This window comes from Rattus norvegicus, chromosome 16, assembly GCF_036323735.1.
Source record: "Rattus norvegicus strain BN/NHsdMcwi chromosome 16, GRCr8, whole genome shotgun sequence".
NCBI lineage: Eukaryota > Metazoa > Chordata > Mammalia > Rodentia > Muridae > Rattus > Rattus norvegicus.
The window spans coordinates 90,593,651-90,609,859 of record NC_086034.1 but is presented as its reverse complement, the minus strand read 5'-3'; positions in this window follow the sequence as shown (position 1 = coordinate 90,609,859).

The window sequence follows — 16,209 nt, the reverse complement described above, 5'->3', positions numbered from 1 at the left end:
AAGAGCTTAATTGGAATGTAAACTGAAAATTCTGTCATGAAAGACTGATTGTTGCCTCAGAAAGATTGGTAGAAAATGTGGTGAAAGATGAGGATCTTCATTCAATACAGAAAATTTAAAGGCAAGGAAACAATGTGTACTAGAACAAGACAGAGGGACAATGGCAAGGTGTGCCTCTGCTAATGGAAACTCAAGTTGATTATAAATAATAGTGCAAAAATACATTGATATGTAAACATCTCTGATGTGTTCAATCAAAGCCCTTTGGGGGAAGAAAAATGTCATGTTTGTCTTTTTCTTATTTGTGACTCATTGACTTTATATAAACACAAATGGCAGGAAGACTATTCTTTTTTTTAAATTTATTTAATACTTAATAATAATTCTTTGGTTTCCGGGCAAACATCCCCCTCCCCCCTCCCCTTCCTTATGGGTATTCCCCTCCCAACCCTCCCCCCATTGCTGCCCTCCCCCCAACAGTCTAGTTCACTGGGGGTTCAGTCTTAGCAGGACCCAGGGCTTCCCCTTCCACTGGTGCTCTTACTAGGATATATTCTAATGATTAAAAACCAAACTTGAGGCTCCTACAGATAAAGGTAATGTTCATGGGTAAGAATAAGGTAACCTAGAAAATAATTGAATAACCACAATGTAGACTTACAGCAGTATACCATTTTCCCTAGTTGCAATATACCCCCAAAAGAATGTTTAATTTTGTCTTTTTTCTTTTCATAATAATTTCATTTGTTTGCATTTCAAATGATAACCTCCTTCTCTGTATTCCCTCCACAAACTCCCTCATCCCATTTCCCTTTCTCTATGAGGGTGCTCATCTACCCATTCACCCAACCCTGTCTCAATGCTCTAGCATCCCCCTACACTGAGGCATCAAGATTCCACAGGACCAAAAGCTTCCCCTCCCATTGATGCAAGATAAGGCCATCCTCTGCTACATATGTAGCTGGAGCCATGGATCACTCCATGTATACTTTTTGTTTGGTGCTTTAGTCTCTTGGGGCTCTGGGTGGTCCAGTTAGTTGATACTGTTCTTCTTTTGGGGTTTGCTATCCCCTTCAGCTACTTCAGTCCTTCCTCTAGCTCTTCCACTGGGTACCCTCACTTAGAATGATGGCCTGTGAGTATCTGCATCTGTATTAGTCAGGTGCTGGCAGAACTTCTCAGGAAGCATCTACTCCAGGTTCTTGACAACAAGCGCTTCTTGGAATCAGCAATAGTGTCCAGATTTGGTGTCTACAGATGGGATCATCCCCAGGTGGAGCGACCTCTGGATGGCCTTTCCTTCGGTCTCTGCTTTATTTCTTGTCCCTGTATTTGTGATTTGAGATGGGTGGGCAGCTCCATAGCTCGACTGGATTATGTGCCTATCTACTGGAGGTGGTCTCTACAGTCTCTATCTCCCCTTTGTTGGGTATTTAGGCTAATATCATCCCATTTGCATCCTAGGAGCCTCTTGCTTCTTTGGCATCTGGGACTTTCTGGTGGCTACTTCTGCACTATACATATTTCTATTCAGTTTCCTGACCCTCTGTACTTCTGTCCCTTCTAATACCTGATCCTGCCCCCCCTTATTTTCCTCACCCTCCTCTCTCCCTCCAAGGTCCCTTTTTCCTCTACCTCTTGTGATTATTTCTCCTTTTATGTAGGATCAAAGAATCTACTTATTGGACTTCCTTCTTAAGCTTCATATGGTTTGTGGGTTGTATTGCAGGGATTCTGAGTTTTGGGGCTAATATCCACTTATCACTGAGTACATACCATGTGTATTCTTTTGTGATTGGGTTACCTCACTCAGATATTTTCTAGTCCCATCCATTTGTCTGTGAATTTCATGGAGTCATTGTTTTCAATAGCCGATTATTAGTACTACATCATGTAAACGTACCACATTTTCTGTTTTCCTTCTTTTCTTGAGGAACATCTGGGTTGTGTCTTAGCTTTTGCCTATTATAAATAAGGCTGCTATGAACATAGGGGAGCATATGTCTTTTTTATAAGTTGGTGCATCTTTTCGGTATATGCCCAGTAGTTGTATAGCTGGGTATTCAGATAAAAAGAACTATTTCTAGTTTTCTGAGGAACTGCTGATTGTTTTCTAAATGGTGACTCTCCCACTGTAAAATGGTGCTTTTCTGGTGAGGAGTATTGTCAGTAAAGGGGAATGAGCCTGTTTATGCCTGGAGTACAGGGGAGATCCCAATCCCCTGTGCTCAATGTTTTTGTTGTTGTTTGGTTGTTTTTTGTTTTGTTGCTGTTTTATTCTTCTGTGAACCTAGTATTGCTTAATAATGCTTATGAAGTTCTTCAGTCATCTAAAAATGCAATATATCTTTTCTTTATATGCCTCATAGAATGAATAAATATTGACCAATATGTAGTTTTTCTATTTAATTTTAATTACTTGTAAGCTAAGATGAAATGTATCTTGTCTAATTAAGATGATTTAACATTGGAAAATTCTTATGTTTAGAAAAAATTCAATTTTGAAAGATTAACATCTTAGAACTTTAATCTTTTATTTGGATTGTCTGTCTTCTTTGAAAAGATGAACATTTTACCTCAATTCTGAGACTTTTTTTCCCTTGGAGATGTGACTACGAAAGATACGTGACATTTATTATCAGTTGGCAAAACCAAAGGTCTCAGAAACTGCAGAGGGAGCTCAGCAATAAATCTAAATACCTTTTCAACACCTTTCAGGGGCTGTTTTTCTTTGACTATTTTTGTTAGCCCTGCAGCTAACAAGGAAAAATTATTTTAATGCCATTAAAATGTTCTTTGCACTTGAAATGTGAATGCATATTTGTTCTTACTGTTTCTCTGAACATAACAATTGTCTCAAAATGATGTCTGGCTTGTCTTTTCAGAGAAAGGTTAAAGGAGAATAGATTCAAAGCACAGTCAAAATTCTATTCTCTGTATTCTTTACTTTGGAAAACAGTTTAGAGTAGTCGAGCTACTTAAAAAAAAAAAGAATGTGACAATGACCACCATCTTTAATGTATATTGTTTCTTAAAGTTTGTTTAACCAGTTGTGGTATTACAGGATGATCCAAACATTTTCCCCCCAATTTAAAAGATACCAAAATAAAATGGTAACCTTTTATTAAAACAAAGTGATAGTGAGCTTTGGAACTTTCTGTTCTTCAGAGAGTGTTATCAGTTTTTAAAAGAGATCATTAGATTTATTTATGTTAGATGTGTAAGTATTTTGCCTGCAGGCATAATGACCAGGTGGTTCAGAACAGCACATCAGACATTTTTTAAATAGAGTTTCACGTCTTTGTGAGCCAACATGCAGATTCTACAAACTGAACCTGGGTCTTCTGGAAGAGCAACAGGTGTTCTTAATCACGGAGACATCAACCCAGTCATCATTTTCTCCTTCATGTTGAGTTAAACATCCTCAAATTTTTCCATAAGTTCATCTAACTTACTGAAGAAATTTTCCACAGTAAAATGTTTTCCATTCTATTCACAGCTCTAGGACTGTCATTTAGAAATATTAAATATCTATCATTTATTTCCCAACAGGTAACTATTGGAAGAATTTTGAAGATGGAGACTCTGTAGGTGGTAAACAATATTTTCATTCAAAATTGCATAGTAATTATTGGTATTATTTACTATAGAATAACCAATCACTGCCTTTTATATAAGTACATTTAGGAATATAAGCCCAAAGACTCTGATTTTTTATTTTTTATCATTTCTTAACTTTTACACATTAATGTTGTTTTGAAATAATCTATGCTGAGTTTTGTCACCTCCATCACACAAAAAGGTTCTTGCAAAACTTCAAATACATACCACAGTGAAAGTTCTGAAGTCTTTAAAGCAAAAACTTGCCTTATTTGAAGTTAACAACAATGCTAGTACTTTAAACTTTAAAACACATAGAATCATCAACATTATCTACTTGAAAGTTTATTTTTTAGCAATTCTATTTTTGTTACATTGCAGCAGAAATAGTTAAGAGCCTTCACTTTGTTTCCAATATGAGAAAACCCCAAACTCACTTAGGTGACTGTTTTAGTCAGGGTTTCTATTCCTACATAAACATCATAACCAAGAAGCAAGTTGGGGAGGAAAAGATTTATTCAGCTTACTTCCATGTTGCTGTTTCATCACCAAAGGAAGTCAGGACTGGAGCTCAAGCAGGTCAAGAAGCAGGAGCTGATGCAGAGGCCATGGAGGTATATTTCTTACTGGCTTGCTCAGCTTGCTTTCTTATAGAACCCAAGACCACCAGCCCAGGGACAGCACCACCCACAATGGGCTGGGTCCTCTCACATTGACCACTAGTTGAGAAAATGACTTACAGCTGGGTCTCATGAAGGCATTTCCACAACTGAGGCTCCTTTTCTGTGATAATTCCAGCTTGTGTCAAGCTGACACACAAAACTGGCCAGTACAATTGACCCCTTGTCAACTTGACACACAAACACATCACTATTAAGCCTCAACCCTTACTTTCTTATTCATCCCCAAGATCTAAATATCTTTGAGTCACACTGTTTTTGCATATTAAAAGTTCAATCCATTTAAAATATCCAATATCTTTTAAAATTCAAAATCTTTTTAAAATTCAAAGTCTCTTAACTGTGGACTCCACTAAAATACTTCTTACTTCAAGAAGGAAAAATATCAGGGCACAGTCACAATCAAAAGCAAAATCTAACTATCCAACGCCTGGGATCCACTCACAATCTTCTAGACTCCTCCAAGGGCTTGGGTCACTTCTCCAACTCTACCGTTTGCAGCAGACACCTTATCTTCTAGGCTCTTGATGCCTGTTCTCCACTGTTGCTGCTGCTCTTGGTGGTCATCTCATGGTACTGGCATCTCCAAAACGCTGCTCTTCCACTGCAGCTAGGCTTTACCAATAGCCTCTCACAGTCTTTCTTCATAGAACCAGGCTTCAACTCCTTTGCATGGCTCCTTCAGTCCTGGGTCATCAATTGCAACTGAGGGTTCACCTTCACCAATGGCCTTCCATAGCCTCTCACAGTGCCCTGTCTCAGCTGTTTTTCATGCCTTCAAAACCCGTACCACCTGGGTGACTCTTACACACTACTGAGTCCAGCAACAGGACAAGGTACAACTGTGGCTATCTCTGGAACACAGTCTCTTTGTGCTCTCAGAAAACACTTCCCAGAAGATTTCACCTCAGTGATGCTGTTCTCTTCTTAATCACCACTAATTTCTTAGCTCCAGCTGACCAGCATCAATTGTCCCAGTAACTCAAAGGTTTGCTTTACTAGTTCTGGTATCTTGTTAATCACAGCTGATTCTTCAGCCCCAGCGAACCAAAACCACAGAATCTTCACAGTCAAAACAACATGGCCCGGATAAGAGTCTTTAATCTTCCCTCTGAAATTTCACAAGCCAGGCCTCCATCTTCTGCACTGTTCTCAACATTATCTTCTAAGCTCCTACAGAAGTCCTTAATATCCCAATAGCTCTTCTAGCTCAAGGTTCCAAAGTCCTTCCACAGTCCTCGCCAAAACATGGTCAAGTTGTCACAGGAACACCCCACTATGCTGGTACCAATTTGTCTTAGTAAGGGTTTCTATTCCTGCACAACATCATGACCAAGAAGCAAGTTGGGAAGTAAGTTTATTCAACTTCCACATTGCTGTTTCATCACCAAAGGAAGTCAGGACTGGAACTCAAGTAGGTCAGGAAGCAGGAGCTGATGCAGAGGCCATGGAGACATATTTCTTACCAGCTTGCTTCCCCTGGCTTACTCAGCTTGCCTTCTTATAGAACCCAAGACCACCAGCCCAGGGACAGCACCACCCACCATGGACTGGGTCCTCGCACCTTGACCATTAGTTGAGAAAATGCCTGGGAGCTGGGTTTCATAAAGACATTTCCACAACTGAGACTCCTTTTCTGTGATAACTCTAGCTTGTGTCAAGTTGACACACAAAACTAGCCAGAACAGTTAATAAGATTTTACATCTCCTTTGATAATCTAATTTGTGTCCACTCTAAAGATTTTTAATGAGAGCAAGAAGCAGTGAAATAGTATATACAAAAGAACAGTTTTTCTTTGGAAACATACCAGTTCAATCCCATTGTTAAAAATTATTTTTACTGTTGCTATTTTTATTTTTAAATTTTTATTATATCATTATTCTTTTAGCTTATGGTAGATAATATATATATATATATATATATATATATATAGTGCTGAACTACATTCCTAGCCCTACAATGACAACTTGCAAGAAAAGCCTTTATATTGAAAGGAAATTAATTAACAATAATAGTGCCCACAACATGTAAGGACACACATTAATTAGTTGTGGCTATTTTTAACAGGAGTGTCCACACAGTGTGCCTTGCTGTTGGTGGTGGAGTGATCTGCCACCCTCACAGAGGAGAGCTGCAATGCCGCTGTGGGATTTTCCTCACAGGTTCATCCTATTTGCTGCAGTTGTAGGAATCCTCTTGAACAGACATGCCTGTTCTCACAGTCATCATTATAACAGATCTGTTTCTTTATGCTTTCTATCCCCAGAATGATTCTTTGAAGTTTCACTTTTTTCCCAACTTCAGGAAAAATATTTATTTATGTTTTATTTATTAACCATTAGTTTACATTTCAAATGTTGTCCCCCTTCCTGTTCTCCCCTTCAAAAAACCCCCTATTCAAACTCCATTTGCCTCTAAGAGTAGGCTCCCCCACCCATCCATTCCTGCCTCACTCCTCTATAGTCCCTTTCTCTGGGGCATCAAACTTCCACAGGACCAAGTGCTTCTCCTCCCACTGATGCCAGATGAGGCATTCCTCTGCTACCATTTGTAGCAGAAACTACGGACTAGCCAAGCATACTGTTCGGCTGGTAGTTTAGTCCCAGGAGTACTGAGGGGTCCTGTTAGTCCCTACTGTTGTTCTTCCACTGGGGTTGCAATTCCTTCAGCTCCTTCAGCCCTTCCTTTAACTTTGACTTCGGGGTCCCGGGACTCAGTCCATTGGTTGTCTGTGAGTATCTGCATCTGATTTAGTTCCTGGCATAGCCTCTCAGAGGACAGACATACCAGGCTACTGTCTGCAAGCACTTCTTAGTGCCAACAATAGCGATGGGGTTTGGTGTCTGCAGATGGGATGTATCCCAAGGTGAGGCGATCTCTGAATGGCCTTTCCTTCAACTTCTGCTCCATTTTCTGTCTCTGTTCCAATTCTGGATTAAAGAACTCCTCAACTGGCAGTCATATCAATCTACTAGGGATAGTTTCCTCAGGTTTTAATGTCTCCTCTATTGGGTGTTTTGGCTAATGTCATCCCCACTGGGTCCTGGGACCTTCTCTTAGCCATGGTATCTGGGACTTTCTAGTGGTATCACCCCTCTGCTACATGTTTCTATTCATTCTCCTGTCCCTCCTTATCTCCTGTCTCTTCTCAGATCAGATCCTAGCCCTCTTTTTTCTTTATTTGGGGGGAGGTGTCTTTTTATTGATTATTTTATTTATTTACATTTCAAATATTTTCTCCCTTCCAAGTTTCCCCTCCACAAACTCCCTATTCCATCCTCCTTCCTCTTGACTCTATGTGGGTGCTCCCCCAACTACCCACCCACTCTTGCCTCAATGCCATAGCCTTCCCCTACTCTGTGTCATCGAGCCTCCACAGAACTAAGGGGCTCCCCTCCCAATAGGGCAATCCTCTGCTACAGATCAAATTGAAGTTGGTCCTTTCATGTTTACTGTTTGGTTGGTGTTTTAATTCCTGGGAGCTTTTGTGGTTCTAGCTGGTTGATATTATTGTTCTCCCTATGGGGCTGCAAATCTCTTCAGCTCCTAACAGTCCTTCTCCTAACTTCTTCATTGGGGTTCCTGTGCTCAGTCAAATTTTGGCTGCCCCTCTTTTTTCTTCCTCCCCGCTTCTCAGAACCAGGTCCCTCCTTTACTGTGCCTCCTGTGATTATTTTGTTTCCCCTTCTAAGTGTGTTTGAAACATCCACAGTTTGGCCTTCCTTCTTGTTAAGCTTCATATGGCCTGCAAGTTTTATCGTGGGTATTCTGAGATTTTAAGCTAATACCACTTATCAGTGACTAAATACCATGTATGTCATTTTGAGTCTAGGTTCCATAACTCAGAATGTTATTTTCTAGATCTATGTATTTGCTTACAACGTTCATGAAGTCCTTATTTTTAATAAGCTGAGCAGTATTCTATTATGTAAATGTACCCACATTCTCTCTATCCATTCTTCATTGAGGGACATCTTGGTTGTTTCCAGCTTCTGGTTCATATAAATAAGGCTGCTATGGACATAGTGGAGCACATGTCCTTGTTATATGTTGGAGCATCTTATGGGTATATGACCAGTCTTTTCAGTTTCCTGAGGTCTCGGGATTGGCTAGAGTTATGCCAAAATATCTTGGTATAACTCTAACCAAGAAAATGAAAGATCTCTATGACAAGAACTTCAAGTGTCTGAAGAAAGAAATCCAAGAAGGCCTCAGAAGATGGAAAGATCTCCCATATTCATGGATCAGTGGAATTAACAGTAAAATTGGCCATCTTTCCAAAAGCAATCTACAGATTCAATGCAATCCCCATCAAAATTCCAATTCAATTCTTCTCAGAGGTAGAAAGAATGATTTTCAAATTCATCTGGAATAACAAAAAACCCAGGAGAACAAAAACAATTCTCAATAATAAAAGCACTTCTGAGGGAATCACCATTTCTGACCTCAAGCTATACTAGAGAACAATAGTGATAAAAACCGCATGGTATTGGTACAAAGATAGACAGATCAATGGAATAGAATTGAAGACCCATAAATAAACCCACATATATGGTCACTTGATCTTTGACAAAGATCAAGTCAAAATCATACAGTGGGAAAAAAGATAGCACTTTCAACAAATGGTGCTGCTCTTACTGGTGATATTTGTTAAGAAAATGAAAATAGATAGATCCATATCTGTCAGCTTGTACAAAGATCAAGTCTAAGTGTATCAAGGACCTCCACATAATACCAAATATGGTGACTCTAATAGAAGAGTAAATGGGGAAGAGATACAGTGGCACAGGAGAAAATTTCCTGCACAGAACACCAATGGCTCAGGCTCTAAGATCAACAGCTGACAAATGGAACCTCAGGAAACTGGTTTCACTTTCTCATCTCATATGTTAGAACTGGTCATATTTGTTCAAAACTGGCAACCTGAATACCTTGTCTTTAAGTACCTATAATAAAAAGGAAAGGACTAAAATACAAGGGCCTGAGATAGGCCATTGTTCGCCAATTCTTTTCATTTTGAGTCCAGGATAGAAAATGAAATCTAGGACCTGTTGCTTGTTCAGCATATGTTCCACCATTGGCCTAAATCCCAATTCCTGGTTGCCAGTTCTGTGCCCACTTTGAAATTGTCTTCAGAATCAGGTTGCTGACTTAAAAATTCAGTTTCTCTACATCTAAGGTTTTAGTTGTAGAAGGCTTGTCCCCAAACCAATCTATTTTTCTCTTTTATTACATTTTTTTAAAATACAAGTCAACTGAAATGATTAGGGAATAAAAGAAATAATGGTAATGGAGGAGAAAAAATGTTTATAGAAATATGAGATAGAGGTATATTTATTGGTATCTTTCAGTGGTTATAATGTTGATTTCCATGCTTTCCATAACAACATGTTATGAGCATGTTGCTTTCCTTATTGTTAAACACTCAAGGGACAGAATAAACTTATAGCCTAGGGATTTCACAAGATATTTTTCCTTGACATCCTTCGTGGGCAATCAGATTAATGAGATGAAGCTCTTCCTTCACCACTATTGTAGGAAATTACAATAATGTACGAAACTATTACTACATAGAATTTATGCGGTATATAGTGTTAAATTTTAGTTGTTTCAGCCAATATTTGCCAAAGTAAAATGTAGCAGATTATTCAAAAAATGCTTAGAAAGTTGCCTTCATGTAATATTTTAGAATGTTTGGATTTAGATCCAATGCCCTCAATACATATATAGTAGAGGCTGCCTGGTCTGGTCTCAATGAGAGAAGATGCACCTAACCTTTGATTGACTTGAGGTCCTAAGCAGTGGGAAGGCCTGGAGGCATGGGGTGGAGAGATCCTTTTGGAAATGGGAGAGGAGAAATGAGATAAACTGTCAGAGGGTGGAAATGGGAGAGGAGAAATGAGATAAACTGTCAGAGGGTGGATCTGGAAAAAAATAATGACTGGATGGTAATAAAAATGATTAAAGATAATTTAAAAAATATATATATATATAGTGAAGAGTAGAATATATAAAACAAAACAAAAAGAGTTACCTTCATGTCAACTATATTTGAATAACCTTCCCACAATGATTTCCTGCCAAAGAGTTAGGAGTATGATTATAATTCTACCAATTTAGCAAGAAATCAAAAACAATAAACAAAAACATGTGTATTTGATTTGCTATGCCTTCAAACTGACAGTCTTTCAAATTATACAATAGGAGGACTCCTCTCCAACCCTTCAGTCTGGGCATTTTGTTTTTGTTATTTTGCTTGGTTTTGTGAGACAAAGTACCATGTAATCCAGGCTAGCCTCAAACTCTGAATAGTTCTGTCTTCACCTCCCCACATTTGAAAATACAGGTATACACTACTAGACTTGGGTTCAGTTCAGTTACTTGAATTAATTTTAAACTGAGATATAACAGTCCAATATGTAACTTAACACTATACATTAATTTTAAACAGCTTTCTTTTTGTCTTTTCTGTTGAAAATACTTATTCATAAAATAAGACATTTGAGATGGAAGTAAAAACACTATACACAAGCACTTTGATAGTTTGATAGGGAAGTGTGTGCACACACACTCCTCACACACAGGCATGGGCATGAATTGTAGCTAGTATGTAGGCGGAAATTAGTGGAGAGTAGAATTGTTCATGCAGATGATAAATGGTGAGAGCACTGAAAGTTCAGGAGTAGAAGAAACATACAGTGCCGTTTCACTGTGCAAGGAGAAACTTTCTCAGGAATTCATTGTGCATCTTGACCTTAAATTTGACCATTAACACACAGGATTATTGGGCAACACATTTGTATATAGACATTGTCAATGATATAAAATAAAATGAAAAGAAAATGAATATAAAGTGCCAATAATCACATATTAGAGAATGTTTAGATTTAAAGGTGAAATAGGATATATATATATGTGTGTGTGTGTGTGTGTGTGTGTGTGTGTGTGTGTGGTGTTGTATGTGTGTGTTTTGTGTGTGTGTGTGTGTGTGTGTGTGTGTGTGTGTTGTGATGGCTTTGCATATGTTTGTCCCAGACACACATTCACAATCATAGACATTTTCTAATGGTGTCCCAAATCCCAGCAGAGATGCTAAATGAAATGGCTTTTGCCAGAGTTAAACTGATGCTTATACACTGATAAATTAATACTTGTATTAAAACATGTAAGAAATACAACAGAATAATTCAAAATGATTTTTAGTAGGCTGAATAAAGTAAAAATAATAGAATGGCTCAATCTCCCAGTCAAAAAGCCAATATGATTCTATTTTCTAGTGCATGCTATGTAGACAAGTTTTCTACTTGGGTGTAAAAGTGGTTAAGCTGTTGAGGCTCCTTTTAGAGACTGCGCCTGCATGGAGACAAACAAGCAAACAAACAAACAAAGCCACCATATTAACATACTAACATCCGCAGGGATCTCTGCTGTTATGATTTATTAATTTTTCAGTTTTTAAACCAATATTTAAAACCATGTTCTAATCCCTGCTTCCATACATGTAATTTGTTTGATACTTTGGACCCACCAGTATGTGTAGCGTATTTATGTGGATGAGATGTATGCACCAAGGGATTGTGAAGGAAATTCTTCCCTGACCATCCCTCCAAAAAAAATAGACATTACAATGGAAGTTTTCTAAGGTGACAAATTGTAAGATCCTTTTATAACAAGTAGGACGTATTTGCTTTCCCTATTGAGATTTGCTGGAAGTGCTTACACATATTTTTGTGGTTTGGGACGGATAATGTGCTAAATGTTTGAGAAATTCTGCTGTCAGACACCCTTTATAGCTAGTAATTTCTCCTTTCAAAGTTGGAGGTCTCTGGGAACAGTTCTATCTGCAAATTCCTATCCATTCTCCTCTGGGCCAGGTTAGCTCTGACCAACACTATTTCCTTTAGCAGGTCTGCTGGGATTTGAGACATCTTTAGAAAAACGTGTGTGACTTGGATGTACTAGGCCACAAACCTTCACAACTTTATAAAATATGTACAGGATTAAAGCTAGATCTTAGTTTTTTGCTAGATTAAATTCAGTTTTAAAATATTTTTATTTTTGAAACTAAAATATAATTACATAATTTTCCCCTTCCTTTAATCCTGCCAACATTTTCCATGGACCCAATTACTCTCACTCAAATACATGGCCTCTATTTCTTAGTAATTACATATACATATATTACTAAATACATGAAAGCAACCTATTAGGCTATTATTTGTACTTTATAAGTAAAACATTCTCATGTGCAAAAGAAAATTCTCACAGGAATATTCCAATCATTTTGTCATTTTGTTCTTTTTCATATTTTCATACTTTCTCATTATTATTATTAAAATTATCTGCTTTAGTAAGTAATATACATTATAAGACAGTTCCAATACATATCTAAATTCTTACCTTATTCTTCTGGTTATTGAATAGATTGTAATTTCAAAACCTTTCTGGAGCATTTTTAAATTGTAATAGCCAACTATTAATAAGCAATATATCTACTTCCGTATAAGGGAATAAAATAAATACCTTAAGGTTGATTTCTTAGATGATTGTTTCTTATTTTATATTTGCAAATATTTTTAGATTGTATGATGTGCACAAAATGTATTGTTTATCTGGATTGTAACACGTTTGTTATTTTCTATGGTGAGTTAGGAAAAGCTAAATATTTCGGGAAAATTCAAAGATTCAAAATTTAAAGTGAATAGCTTCAACCTAGAACATTTCTGATCCCTGGTAAATCCATGACACATGAGTAAATCTATGGCTTATTATTTTATAAATTTGCACTTTTTATTTTTGTACAAACAATTTCTAGATTATCCTTTGAAATAATAATAATAATAATTCTATTTATCTTTTTTCCATCTTTATTAAATTGGGTATTTCTTATTTACATTTCAAATGTTATTCCCTTTCCTGGTTTCCAGGCCAACATTCCCCTAGCCCCTCCCCCTCCCTTTCTAGATGGGTGTTCCCCTCCCAGTCATCCCCATATTAAGTATTTGGTAAAGTAAAAGCAAAAACAAACAAACAACAAAACAACAATCAGATAAACAAAAGCTGAGCAACCATAGCACTTGGAAACTAGAAACAGTGTAGAACATAGATGATTTATTGAATAGTGATTTGGGTGATGGAGTTGATACAAATGTTGCTACCTGGTAGTTTTGTATTCTTTACTTGCCTGCATAGATTCTGTTTCAATCTCATAGCTGTCATGGACATACAAGGAACAGCGTAGTACTAAGTTATAATGATATACAACTGATTCCCATCCTAACTCTGAAAAGCTCAGGAAATTTGGAAAGAATATTAGATTTAAAACAATGGAAAGTTGAAAAATAGACAAAAATCTTTTTGAAATATTTACATTTATTTATGTGAATATGTGTGTCTGTGTTTTGTATATCTGGTTGCCAGTTGCTCAAGGATGCTAGAAGAATGTGTTGAATTTCTCCATATTAAACTAAAGTTTGTACTGCATCTTTCTGATTAGGGTGCTGGGAGCCAACCTCAGGTCCTTTACAAAAGCATCAAGGATGCTTAAACACTGAGCTATCTCTTCAGGCTACAAATAATCAAATGTTTTGCATTATTTTCCTAGTCTAAAACTAAATCTACTAGAAAAATAAACATGAGATACAGATTAAAATGCTTGCAGCCAATCAACAGATTGAGCACTGGGACCCCAATGGAGCAGTTAGAGAAAGGAGTGAAGGAGCTGAAGGGGTTAACAAGCCCATAGAAAGAACAACAATATCAACCAACCAGACCCCCACCCAGAGCTCCCAGGGACTAAACCACCAATCAAAGAGTGCATATGGGGGTCCCATGGCTTCAGGCACATATGTAGCAGAGGATGGCATTTTCTGGCATCAATAGGAGGACACTGTTATTCATATTGTGTCAAGTATTTTATAAGTTGAAACCTATAATGTTTTTTAAAATGCTGTATGAAATTCAATTTTGGTTTTAAAATAAAAATAATGTTTCTACCTTGTTAGTGCTATAAGCTTTCTCTGTTCATATCATTGCTTAGAAAGACTTTTCATATAGTTTGTTAGCTAAGTATTCATATGCACTCATACTTTAATTTTTCACATATATATATATGTATATATGCCATAATAATGTTTGGAATTTAAAAATATAAAGCAGAAAAGTTTATTTTATTTTTTTCTGTGTAGTTAATAAAGTATTTCCATGCATCTTACCATGCTTAATTATCTACGTACATGTTTAATATGAGTAACTAGGCATGACCAATTATAATTTCTCCAAATTGAATGTGATGTAACTATCAAAAATAAATTCTAAACATAAAACTGATAGCAATAACCATCATTCTTACATACAAGTCTGTGGATTTTTCTGTGGTTTGTGTAAACACATTGTTCTATCTTATTACACATCATGTCTGACATAGGCCATACATCGTGCATTTTCATCACTGTTCAAATTAAGGAAGTATATGCTTCTGTCCGTCTTACACTACCTAAGATAAGTATGTTCGCTAAAGTAATCTCATCAACTCTAGTAAGGTGCCTGTGGGCATATGAAAAACAGCTTTGTTAACAGGGTTCATCAGATTTAACTGCATGAAGATAGGCCATTTTAGATATCAGTGAGGCTTAAGTTCAAGCTAGCAACATGTTTCAGTCATTATTTCAGTGTAAATTCTAAGACACACTCAATGATACAGGTGAGCAAAGTATTTCATCTATAGATATTTTATATTCATTGGTAATAAAGTGAAGTATTTGGCATGAGAACTAGGTTATCTTTCATATGATTAACTGATGTCTAAAGTTCTTAATTTAGTATTTAGAACAATATTGTAATGCAAATAAATTACAAATATAGATATAGATATTTTCAGATGAGATTCATAGAATTCACCAGTCTACAGATGAATCCATAAACAAAGGAAATAATAATCCTCAGTAGATTTAGATTATTTTCAACTATTTACGTCCCATATTTTATTGATCAGACACATGCAAGACACTTTATTTTGAATGCAGCAGAAATACAAATGCCAGAATGTGATGAATTTTGGCCAGAAACATTTTAGATTGTAATTAATTCAGTAAAAGACCACCAAAGAAGCATAGTAGAAAACAAATATGTTTTATCTTGCCATTTTGAAGATCAGAAGGTAAAACTCAATGTAAAATAGTCAATGCTGGTATTTGGAAATTCTTTTCCTTAGAAGGTCCTAGAAATTTCACTACTCCCCTTCCTGGTCACTGGTTGTCATACTTCTAATCATTTTCCTCTTTCCTTAACTTGAAAACCAAGTGAAGCATCTTCCTGAGTCTTCCTATTCCCACATACCCGCCCCTTTTCCCTACCACTTAAGATTTACACTATCTTGACAATGTGCCTACCTGGGTAATTAAGATAATTTTCACCTCTTTATACTTAGAAGATAATTCTATAAGCCACCCCTGTTTGCTGTATAAGGCAGCATATGCACAGTGCTCTAGTTAGGTTTCTATGCCTGTGCTAAAAACCACAACCAAAAGAACCTTTGAGAGGGAAGGGTTTGTCTTAGTGTACACTTTGAATGTATGATGCGTGCATGAGGAAAATATAGACAGCAGTTCCAGTGTGGAAGGATTCCGGTGGCAGGAAATGAAGTAGAAGCCATAGCTGAATGATGTTTTGCATTGCCCATCCCAGTTTGTGCACTTCAGGACCATATGCCCAGGGGTGGCACTGCCCACAGTGGGATGGGCCCTATATTAACAGTTAATCAGAAAATGTTCCAAAGATTTGTGTGCAGGCTAATTTTATGAAGATAATTTTCTAAGTTGAAGTTCTCTTCCAAGATAACTTTAGCTTCTGTCTAATTGAAAAAAACAAAACAAAACAAAACACAAAACAAACAAAAATCCAATTAAAATATATAGGTCTAGATAGGGA